Source organism: Hyaena hyaena, unplaced genomic scaffold (assembly GCF_003009895.1).
Source record: "Hyaena hyaena isolate Hyena2069 unplaced genomic scaffold, ASM300989v1 scaffold_831, whole genome shotgun sequence".
Classification (NCBI taxonomy): domain Eukaryota; kingdom Metazoa; phylum Chordata; class Mammalia; order Carnivora; family Hyaenidae; genus Hyaena; species Hyaena hyaena.
In genome coordinates, this window is record NW_024081468.1 from 548,989 (window position 1) to 556,579 (window position 7,591).

Genomic DNA, 7,591 nt, shown 5'->3' on the forward strand with positions numbered 1-7,591 from the left:
ATGTTCAAGACACCAGTTTGCAAAGTGAAGAAATAACATGCAGGATGACCCTTCCGAGCAGCCCACCCGACACTGGCCCCTCTCTCCTGTGGCTCCTGGTTACACTTAGAGCCTGAACTCCCTCACTCACCACTGATTTACAAATTGCCAAGACAGTCCCTACATTGTTGACATTTTGAAATGAGCAAGCACTGTAGGGATGAGCCTGGTCTTTCTCCCAAGCTTACTGAGGGCATATTCATCTTTATGTCCCTCCCACAGTGCCTAACAAATGCCATTTCGGTGGCTGTCCCTCATTGAATTAATGAATGAGTGAACAACCAAGTGAGTGAGTAAATGAGTGGACTGTAGATGATGGATGGATGGATGGATGGAGAGAGAGAGAGAGGAAAAAGAAAAGAAGAGTCATGGTATTGATTGATGGATGGATGTTGAGTGGATAGTGGGTGAATAGATAGATTATGGAGAGATGGATAGATAGATGAATAATTAATGGATGTTGGGGGGAAATGGATGGATGGGTGGATGGATGGATAGATGGATGGATGGATGGATGGATGGATGGATGGATGGATGGATGGATAAGTAAGTAAACCAATGTAATTTACTGTGTCTCAAAATCTCCATAAGGGAGCCGCCTAGGTGGCTCAGTCGGTTAAGCATCTAACTTTGGCTCAGGTCATGATCTTGCAGTTTGTGGGTTTGACTCCCACATCAGGCTCTGTGCTGAGAGCTCAGAGCCTGAGCCTACTTTTGGATTCTGTGTCTCCATCTTTCTCTGCCCTTCTCCTGATCTCTCTCTCTCTCTCTCTCTCAAAAATGAAAAAATATTAAAAAAAATTTTTTTTTAATCTCCAAGGCATAGAGCAAAGGAAGCAGATTTGCTCCATGTCCCTACAGGACAGAGTTAGGATCCTAAAGCTATAGAAAAGCAGTTTTCAGCTCATTAGAAGGTCTTGTCCTAGAGCTGTGCAAATAGAAAACTGGGCACCCCTCTCCCCCATTAAGGGGCTGAGACAGACAAGAATCTAGATCCTACACCCTCATTCTCTCCCCTGAATCTTGGGGATTTTCTACCTCGAAACTTTTTCTTAGAGCTGAGGACAGAGTCGATGACAATTGGGCTGACACGATGAGCACTTACTAGGCACACTCCTAACGGCCCACGAGATTTGGATTGCTTCTCACCCTTCCATCTGTCTGCTTTTTCTACTTTGTCTAGGCTGCCTTATAGGCAAGAGTGCTAAAGTCTCAGAATCTTAAAAACCAGAGACCAACTGTGTATCCTTAAGCAAGTTATTCCCCTGTCTGATCTTCGGTGGTACCCTGTGTAAAGTGGAGATGCCAATGCCTGCCTCCAGAGGTCCTGGTAAAATGAAACGACAGAATTATACATGGTGTCTGGTGTGTGCTGGGTGCATTTGAGAGTCTTCAGTAAATTACGGTACTGGAACTGATACTGGGCTTAGCACTGATGTCAGAATTCAAATCCACATCCATATTTGTATTCATTTTTATTAGAAATATGATCATAGTAGAACATGCATTACATATATTGTCACAGGCTCATAAATCTAGAACCACAGATTCAGAGACTGAAACAACAAATTATCAGAACCTGACTATCACAGAAGTTTAGAAGTGTAGAACTGCCAAACCTCAGAGCTGCCGATGGTTCATTTCATCAACTCCCAGAGGCTCCCAGGACTTCTGAGGTCACGAGTCCAGCCACCCCAGTCAGCCTCCACCCAGGGCAGGTGCCCCTCTCCAGTGTCCTTCACCCCAATCTGCAGGCCAATGTTTTGGCCTCTAAGCCCTCCTTGGGGTGCCCAGCTAGACCCCTTGGCCCTTCGCTCCTGTTCTCAGACAACCCAGAATCCCAGGAATTTGCGGCCACAGCGAGTGGGGGCCTGAGATTGGGCCTGGGGGATGGTGAAATATGGAAGCTCCCAGAGTCGAGCCTGGTGGGGAAGGCCACATTTTCTGTGTCATGTTCTATTGCACGCCAATCAATTACAGTGCGCCCTATATAAACACATCATGAGGGCTTTGACAGGGGGCCGGGGTGAAGTTGGGTGTCAGGGTAAAACAGGGGATAATAAAATCACTGGAGATTTATTTCTCTAAATTGGAAACTTCATGCTTACACCTGACTAAATCATCAGGCTGAAACTGGAGCCGACTCCCACGGAAAACACATGTAACCTTATCCCATCTTTGTTTAACGGCGACCCATCAAGACGCCTGATGGATTCTGCAGATGCGGCCAGCGTTCTCCTTAGGTTCCTCGAGTTCTGGGCGTCTGGAGCAGACCTGTCCTCCGCGGTCCACCCTGCTCTTCCGCTCGCCCTTCCAGGGCTGGCCAAAGCGGCAGCTCCGACCGGCGGTGTCCGCGAGCGGCTCCTGCGCCTCAGCAGCTTTCCTCGGCTTCCATACCAGGAAGGACCCACGATTCCTGCACCCACCATCCTTCTTTTCCACGAAACCGTCCTCCCTCGCTGCAGAGGAGCAGTGCTGAGTAACGGGAGAGGCAGCTGTGACTTCAGGAAAAGAGCTCTAGGCTAGAAAAGTGTCTGCCCTGCGTTCAAAGCGTGGTTCTCTGATAAAATCCCTTAGTCTCTCCGGGGAAAATGACTTTGCTGTTTCCTTTTGTCCTGTCTCTTCTCTCATAAAACTTTCATGATGTTTTGTAGAGTGAAGGGATGAACAGTGCTTTATCATATGTAAACTGACTGTGTATATCTGCATGAGACTCTCCACGTGAGTCAGGCAGCACTGTCGGTAGTACCAGGAGATGGTAAGAAGGCACCACGCCCTGCGGTAAGGAATCCCTCCTTTACCAGCAGTGACCAGCCAAGGTGCACAGGAGGAATTGGGGAGGCAGGCAGATCAGTGAGCCCCCTCCGTGGGCTGGGCACTGTGTTACTGCAGCTAATACAAATATGTCAAATGATGGCCCCATCCTGGATGAAAGTTACACTCACTCCACGGAGGACAAATCCGGCATCAGAGAAGTTACCAAACTCTCCCGAATCACAGAGCCGGCCAGATAGTCAGCAGGCCATCAGCCTAGGTTGGTCTGACTCCAAAGTTCATTAAAACGTAGGACAAGTATTCTGTGAGGCCTGGGGGAGGAAAAGGTGGGCAGCAGGTTTCAGGGCTCCACGTGGGCCCTCCCCCTCTCCCAGCCCCTCCCTTCAGGTCCATAAATTCTTACACACACACAAACACGCTCACCCCAGTGCACACCGCAGGTGGTCAGTGGCTGGGAGGCTGCGAGCTGAGGCTCACAGGACCCGGGACCCGCGCTCACACCTCCACCACAGCCCTGCCCTGGAGCAGGGACGGCTGGGTAAAGCAAGAGGAGCCCTGTGTGTCATTTTCGGCAGCAGTCAGCAGAGCCTCGCAAAGTGCAAGATGGCTTTTTTAGCCCAGCATAAGGATCTAGTTAAAAACCAATAAATCAGCAGTGAAATGTGCATAGCAGCCTTCTCCGTAAAATCAACATGGCTTGCTCCTCTGCAGGCAGCCTTCTGACCGCCAGGCTGAAGCGGAGGGCTGACGCAGAGCCCTCCTGTGTCCCACTGGGGTCTTGGGGGAGAGGGGTCTCCCCCATCCCCTGAGAAGACGAGAGCCAGGCCAGCTGGGTCCTGCCTAGGCGGCGCCTACGCTTGAGACATCCCCTTTCTAGCCGCAGAGATCAAGAAACGTGTGAGCAGGACCCAGACTGCCCTCCACCTCCTCCGCGCCGGCCCCCTGACACCGAAAATCAAATTAGGAGATGGATGAGCTGGGGGCTGGATGAGAAGGGCGAGCCGCAGGGCGCCTCCCCGGCACGAAACCCAGGACGCCATCTGCAGATTGGGCTCGGGGACCCCCTTCGTATGGTGTCCCGGGAAGACGCCACTGACCTCTGATAGGATGGGTGCTGGCCTGCCGGTGCCCGGGCCAGCCCCCAGACGGACCGGGGCTGGGGACTTAAGGAGGCCCCGGATTCCCCTCAGGACGGTATTTAATATCTGTAAAACTGCCACTCGGGCAGCCAAGGTAAACAGCGTCCCCGGCAGTTCCAAGGTGAGCGAGTTTAAATGTTTCCCGTTTGCCTGCAAGGAATCCGCGCGGGCCTGCGGCAGGGCGGCCCCGGGAGGCCCCCCGCGCCGCCAGCCCCAGGCATCTGTGCGCACAGGGGCTGCGTCTCCCACACAAATACTCAAAATTTCTCATTAAAACTTATGGCTGTGTCAACAGCGCAGGCCGGGCCCCTAATCTGGAAAAGCCATTTCGCCACCCGGTCGGCCCTCCGCCGCACGCCCGGGAGCTGGGCCCCCGAGCTGTCCCTCCGCCCGCCGCGCACTGGCCACGGGCGCACCGGGTCTGCTCGCTGCGCGCCGCCGGGCTGGCGACTCGTGACATCGGCCAGGGCGGGTGGGGTGAAGCGCAGGCCAGGGCCTCCCGCTGGGCTGGCAAAGCGCAAGAGGGCAAGCTGTGGCTAGGGGTGGGGGTGGGGTGGGTGGCTGGGGGGGGGGCGGAGGGGGGCCTTCAACAACACAGCTCCAGCTGCACCCCCTGCAAACTTGTCCCCAGGGGACCCTGTCTGCTCCTGCAGGGAAAGGCTTCGCTCAGCTCCCGCCGGATGCCGCAGTGCCGCTGGCAAGCTGAGGGGCACGGGAGAGGTGAACACAGGGACCTCCAGGCCAGGGAGGTGTGGAAGCACCTGAGCCAGGCTGGAGGCCGGAGGAAGGCTGCTCTGAAGAAGAGGGGAGGGTGAGCTAGCCGTGCAGACTTCAGGTGAAGAGGGAAATCAGAGACCTGGGAGTAGAGAGTCCACCCTGACTTCAAATCCCACCTCCAACCCTTGTGCCATGTCCCTTTCCTCCTCTATAAAACGGGGTCCACGATAAGAATTTAACACCTGTACCACCGACTCCAGTTCCTGGCACACCCTAAGTGCTCCATACACGGTAGTTATTCATGCAGTCAACCTGTATTTGTAAAGGCCCTCCTATGCAGAGCCATGAAAAAATAGCTGGCGTGTTAGGAGGAAACGGGCAAGGTGGTAGAAGAAACACTGAGCGTAATGAAAGGGGCACTCAAGGAGGGGTCCCAGAGGAAGAGATATACACACTGTGACTCAAAGATGGGAAGTGGCAAAGGAGGTGATGGAAAACATTTCAGGAGAAGAAACAGCCTGTGCAAAGGCCCGGGGGCAGAAATGAGGCTGATGGGGAGGGGCTGGAAGAGTGTACATGCCTCTAACTTTCCATGAGCACTTTGGGATTGAGTATTTGGGGGGGGGGGTGTGTACACAAATGCATACACATGTCCAGCATACTTACATACATAAGAGTATACACTTAATGTATGCACACTCCATTATGCCCCAAAATGTGTACCCATATGTGGATGCTTTATGCTTGTTTAAAATGTGTAAGTCTTTTTGGATGTGTGCAAAAGTATAAATGGGTAAACATTTGGATATGAATATGAGTATATTTGTGGGTGTGCCTACACCCGTGATGGGACATTTATGCTTGTGTCTGAATGAGGGCTTGTATATTAGTGTTTGCACACGCATCTGTGCCTCTTTATATCTTTGTGTATGCACTTGCACTCACACACACTTTAACAAATACTAGTTCCCTTCCTCTCCCACCCTGTCTGCTATCTGTGTGTGGCAGCAAGGGGGGCCCAGGTCCCAGACATATCCTTGCCTTCCGTGGACAGCAGACGTGCCCACAGGCAGGCAATGCCTACAACCGGTACTCATCGGCCTGATGGAGCCGCTTCTTTCTGAGGCCACAGACATTGTTTGCTCCGCTCCAGGGAAATAAGAAAAGCACGGCAATATATTTCTCCAGAAAGCTGCAATCCAGGCATCACCCCCCAACCATCCTACCTAAGTCAAGATCTGTGGAGACACTGCTCAGTGGAGAGCAGGGGCACTCGGCCCTGGCAGTGGGAAACTGCTGCCCAACCCGTCCCAGCTGCTCTGCTGATGTGCTGTGTGGCCTGGATAACTTGATTTGCCTCTATGAGCTGCGGAAAACGAAGCCCATGCTTCCAACTCCTTCATCTTAGGCTGAACAGAACACAAACAGGGATGTGGCAGATGATGACCATCCCTCCACATTTTTCAGTGGACTGGATTAGCTGCTGAAAGAAAACAAAAGAAAAGAAAGAAAGAAAGAGAGAAAGAAAGAAAGAAAGAAGAAAGAGAGAGAAAGAAAAGAAAGAGAGAGAGAGAAAGAAAGAAAGAAAGAAAGAAAGAAAGAAAGAAAGAAAGAAAGAAAGAAGAAAGAGAGAGAAAGAAAGAAAAGAAAGAAAGAGAGAGAAAAAAAGGAGAGAGGAGAGAGGGAAGGAGGGAGGAAGGAAGGAATGAAAGAACAAAGGAAGGAATGAAGGAAGGAACAAAGGAAGGAAGAAATCAATCTTCAGAAAAGCCTCATGAAGTCCTAAATGTTCAGTGCACATATTGCTTCCGAAGGGACGAGAATGTTGCCCGGGTCATCTCTGTACTCTGTACTCTATTCTCTTTCTATAACAGTACGTGGCACTTATTTGTTGAATTGATATGTGCTCATTGAGCTATTTACTCATTCATTCCCTCCGCAAAGCACCCCGGTGCCCTTGTCCTGTGCCAGCCCTGACCAGGTCCCCCACCAGAGAAGAAGGAACTCTCTTACTTAAGCTTCACTAAAATTGGAGGAACATAGGTACCGCTTTAAAGTCATGGCTTCCCACCTCCATGGAGCCTCCCAACTGCCAGGAAATGCAACTGTTTCTGGCTGTTAAATCCCACCCCCTCCCCCCAGAACCTCCCACCTTGCTCTTCCTCACCCTGCCCTTTCGGCAGTGACCTTCACGGAGAAATCAAAAACCATCAACTTTCAGCCACAAAACCTACATATTTAGGCGTGCCTCCTCCAATCTCATCTCCTTCCCTCCCACTGGAATGACAGGTGGGGTTCCCCTCCCCCCTGGGAAGCCAAACCCCCCCTCTGCACCCACCCCTCACCACTCCAGGGAGCGCACCCCACCGACTCTCCCGTCTGAACCTTCTACCTCCATGTTTGTCAAACTGACCATTGTGAAGCGTTCAAGGATCACACATCCAATTGGGGGTGTTGTGACCAGCAGTTGATCTAAGTAAAACAGGAGAGAAAATATCAGGATGTCACACCCAGTGTCACAAAGCTTGTTTCGCCTGTGTGTCCACGCGTCTCGGGCCCGGGTTCGGCAGGAAGCATATTCCTGTGGCTGCATTCGGGACAAGGAGGAAGGCACCCTTCTGCTTCTCTTTTGCTGCGGCTTCCTTCCTTCCCAACTGCAGTTAAACGTCCTGAACAATCACAGGAGCAGCCTCTCAAGCCCACCTTCGCCAATCACTGCACCTCTTCTGCGCAACCACCCCCCAATCTCTTCACAACCAGTTTTCCTTAAAGAGTTGTCTGTGCTCAGTATCTCCAAGCCCCCACCTCCCATGCCCCCACCTCCCATGCCCCCACCCCCCATGCCCCCACCCCCCATGCCCCCACCCCCTTGCCCCCACCTCCCATGCCCCCACCTCCCATGCCCCCACCCCCCATGCCCC

General features: G+C 52.3%; 1 long non-coding RNA gene across 1 annotated transcript in view; it reads right to left on the reverse strand.

Annotated features, from left to right (window-relative positions):
• Positions 1 to 6,119: 6,119 nt before the first annotated feature.
• The window catches only part of LOC120222087, a 42,756-nt gene continuing 41,284 nt past the window's right edge, over positions 6,120 to 7,591 (reverse strand). Inside the window, exons 3-4 of the long non-coding RNA XR_005525960.1 lie at positions 7,084 to 7,142; positions 6,120 to 6,150 (exon numbers count right to left, since the gene is read on the reverse strand). This is a non-coding gene — a long non-coding RNA (uncharacterized LOC120222087). The remainder of the gene's footprint in view (positions 6,151 to 7,083; positions 7,143 to 7,591) is intronic.